Below are 4689 nucleotides of genomic sequence, written 5' to 3'. Positions count from 1 at the left end.
ACACAGTACGCATGGAATGTTTAAGACTTAAAGATCACTTTATATGTATGCATAAATAAAAACATAAGTACACGAGCACATACTACATACATACATGCATATGACTACCACAATTTTTTGGGCTCAGCTGCTGCTCTAGTCATACAATGTAGATACAAAAAAAACTTACCAAAAAACAACAAAAAGCAGTCGAGTTGGGAAAAAATCAAGCTCATTCGGAGCTGATCTTCAAGCGAAGCTATAGAGCTAACCAAGTATGAGTACTCTGGAAAGGTAGCGAGTATGCGTGTGTGTGTGTGAGTGTGTGTGTGTCTAGGGATGAATGAATGCCAAGAGGCGTCAGCGGGAGCAACAGCAGCAGCCACATATGTACGTCTACTGGCTACAGCATCTGTGCTCTGAAGAATTCTTATAAACACAGAGATGCATACAAATATGTGCATCCGTGTGTTGCCTACTTGATAGCATTCCTATATGTTTTCGCTTGTTTTGTTTTACATATATACATTTGTACAGTGGTCTCCAACGCGCAATTGTGTGGTGTCTTGTGAAACGTGTTTGCCAACACCAACCAGCGGATACCTATGACACACCGACCGATGCACAAACGTACATCCATTGCATGCATACTCCACTGCTTATTGTAGTACATACTTGCTTGCAAAGTACACAACCGACTTTTGCTCAATACTTAGTGCACATGCACCGGGCACTGGCTGCAGACTGCTGGTAGTGTTTTTGGACAGCACCGATTGCGACACTGTTAGCATTTAACTCCGTTTTTACACCGAGATTTCTACTGCGATTATGCCTTCTTGCACGCTGCTGCAGCCCTCTTACATGCCCTAATGTGCAACACAGCTATAGCCAGTGTTATGGGTGTAGTAGTTGGTGGCTGCTGTTGCTACTGTTTGTTGTTGGCTACAGTGGTAATCTGCTCGTCCGCCCGTCTATATGGTTTTGCTATTCGATTTACAGCTGTCGTTAATACATCAACAGCAACAAAAACAAGGCAGGTGTTTGTATGTGATTTGTTGTTGTTGTTGTTGTTGTTGGCGTCGAAATGTAAAGTGAAATTCCAAAGAACTGTTGAACTGCACAAATTATGATAAGTATGCATTGAGGAAATGAGAGAATTTATAAACAGTGAAGCATTTATAAGTTGGTGGAAAACGAAAAGGAGGAAAACTAATAATTAAAGAAAACATAGAAAATAGCTTTAAGATTTTTTTTGTAGCAAAGGAGAATCTCATAATGGTCAGTTAAATGTTACCATATCGTCTGGGTAAACCGCCCATGTAACGCTCACTTTTGCACATAGCCAGTCGTCAGCCAATTTGGAGGCAAGCAGAACAGAACTATTGCGTGTGAAAAGCTATTCTTAAGTTTTCATAAAAAAAGATGAAAACGCCGGGTCTAGCTAATGGGCGGATCTAGATATCGGATCTATGTGAGTCGGTTCTACGTACCGGGTCGACTCCGGTTTTACCTGACCAATAGCTGTTTTGTCGCCGTATCGGTTTACTACCACTCCCACAATATACACACAATTCACGCAAATGTGTTAGACCAAGAAAAAATACATTTCATTTGATTTTGAACTAAATTCATATGCAACGTTAATAATGTATTATTTACATATACATATATAAAAAATAAAAACTAAAAACTATGAAGCGAACCTAAGCGAACATTCTCATGAGTCTAAATTTGAGGTTAACATTACCTGAACAAATTCTGAAAAATCGTTGATATGTTCGGATATTTATTTTTTATTCTTTTAATTTTATTTTACGCACAATTAAACTCCACTTATTTTTTACACTTTAGAGGAGTAACGGTAAAAATCTATGAGAAGGAGGAACAGCCAAACTCAATTTTAAAAAATTTTTTATAGAAAAACGAGTTTTTTTTTCTAATTTTTATTTTAATTTTTTAGAAGCTTCTACGTTGGTGGCATAAAGTTTTTGCCTTGGAAGACCCCTAGTAAAATTTTCCGAAGAATAACTTTCTAGAATATTTCAAACCTCTAACGACCTTTCGAATTTTCGTTTTATGGGGTTTCTTGAAGTAAGGGGCAAAACGACCCTTTCAGGCGGGAACTAATGCTTTAAAATGTTGTACGATAATATTTCCGATGAAATTTTACTACATATGTATGTCTTAACTTTTAATTTCGCTCCGAACATTTTTTAACTTTTTTCACTTTTTTGAAAACGACTTACATAGGTCGGGTCATCAAAACTTTATTAGGTAATAAAATAAATTTATTACTGGATAATTATCAGAAAATTATCGCAGTGTTATAAAAAAAATTTCAAACAGTTAAAATCTCCGCATTAATTAAAAAATTAAATTTGCGGCACATGTATTATTTTATGAAATATCTCGCAAAAAAGCGCATCAACTTTGAGCACACTCTGAGCGAAACTTTCGAATACATTTAAAAAAAAAAAATTCCTTGAAATGTTCTTATGGATATATAAGTAGCGAAGCAATTGACATCAACATTTTTTTTTAAGTTTCATCAGTGAATTTGACTACTTTTGGCCGCAGTCCCGACACTATGCGCAGGTACCCTCTATCCTACGTCGGTCACTGATAAAAATTACTCAGGAATTAGTCAACTAGTGTGAACCATAAATTTTTTTCTGTGCCCATGAATCAACCCAACTCAACATCTGCGTTTAAAAATTACATTTTTGTGTCTAACAAAAGCCAACAAATTATATATTTTTAATTTAATGTTTCCCTAAAAATAAGTAAATAAATACCTCACAACTCGATTTACCAGAAATGTAAACAAAATTGCATTTTTATGGCTAAGAAATATTTAAAAAAAAAAAAACGATATTGACGTGAGCAAAAAACTCACTGAAATTGCACATTCGTAAGCACATATGCGGAACACATGTCCATCCTATGAACATCATTGGTATTGTGCAAATCGAAAAATATTCGATAAAATCGATTGATAGAATAAAATATGCCGTACAAAAAACAAAAAGAGAGTAGTTAAAATTTGGAATTTCGCTACACTCTATGTGACACCACTTGTGCAGTAAAATTGAAGAGAAGAATGTGCCAAAAAATGGCAAGTGGAAGCCCGTAAATGTGCACTAAAAATGTATTTTAATGCTTGCAAGAATAAACAAAAGTAAAATAAATGTCATTTCATTGCAGGAAGGAACACTTTTGCAATAGAAAGCAGCCAAAATGGTAGGTAGCACAAGCACAAATTCCAATGAACTTTTGTCCTCAATTTGATGCAGCGTTGAATGTTGCATATTTGGCTTTAATGGAAACGACAGGACCAAGTTGGCAGCGAGTGGAGCACTTTGAAGGAAGTGAAAAATTAAAACTGGCATAAGTGCAAGAGAAATGTATAAATGCGAAATTTATAAAATTTAATGTGCCAAAAGCAGAAAAAATCGTTTTCCTTAAAAATTTGCAAAAAAAATATCTAAAAATTGCACAATTTGAAATTGGTGAATGCTTTTAGTATAATGCTTATTGATTTAATAAATTAGTAAAAGCAAGAAAACGTACATATGATAAATGGCTGCATTTCCAGAAAAAAAGTTTGAATATTCAAATCTTTTAACTATGTATGTACATATGTATTATTTCTTTTTTTTTNCCCACCTACTGTGGCATTCAACTAAGTACGAGTACAACCAGAACGTACTACATAGAATATGCATGTTGCTTGTGTGGCCTTCGATGCTATGAAATTCTAAGAAATTAATTGCAGAAATTTTGTGAGTTCGAAAATGTCCTTAAATTTGTACCTGCAAGTGCAAGGGACGTGGGAAAGGTGGAATTCGGTAATGAATGCTGTTAAGATGTTCCTGTTAGTGAGGTAATACAAATGCATTGGTTCCCACGATAATGTTATATAGATACATAAGTTATACTCGGTCAAGGACCAATCTGAAATTGCATTCCTGTAACTCGTCTGGATCAATGTTCTCGATTGAAATAGTAAATGTGATGTATGATTTAGTTGATATTACGATCGATAACTTAGTCGATTTCTTAGAGAAACGCACTTCAGATTTACGAAGCTATGCTTTTCCAAGTTTACGCCACAAATTCGTGCAAAATTACCTTGGGAAGTACCTTAGTAGATTACTAAAACCTAGTTCCAGCAATCAAGCCCAACAAATTGAGGAGTACGGTGCTTATGATACCAGAAATTGATAAATTCAGTTAGATATGAAGTACAACTGTTCCTAGTGGTTTTTACTTAAGCCTACCAAGAATTTATTTTTTTTTGTACCGAATGAAAATAAGGAATTTTTTTTGGCTATGACAAATGAATTTATTTATGTATAAATCAATTGCAAAAACTCACCTTTAACGCTTTTTGAATGATGTTCCAGTGGTATACAAAAAATGTTGCTCACTGTTTCTACTTTGTTTTATTATTCCAAATATTTGTAATGGAACGTTCAATTAGGCCACCGACATCCAACTGACGCAACTGTTGAAAAGTACTTTTCGACACCTTTTGACTAGCTGAGCTGTCTGTGTGCTTGGTGCTTTGTACTGGAACTGCACACTGAACTACTCGACAAGCACCATGATTCAATAATACAAGGTTCGATAAATTGACAGTTGTCTCTCTCGCACCGCTCCCTTAGCAGTGGCACCGTGTTGCTTCTTTGCAAATTTACATGGAACCAG

This window comes from Rhagoletis zephyria, unplaced genomic scaffold (genome assembly GCF_001687245.7).
Source record: "Rhagoletis zephyria isolate East Lansing unplaced genomic scaffold, Rhagoletis_zephyria_1.1 Rzeph_scaffold_10406, whole genome shotgun sequence".
In the NCBI taxonomy this organism is placed as follows: Eukaryota; Metazoa; Arthropoda; class Insecta; order Diptera; family Tephritidae; genus Rhagoletis; species Rhagoletis zephyria.
This window is presented reverse-complemented; position numbering follows the sequence as displayed.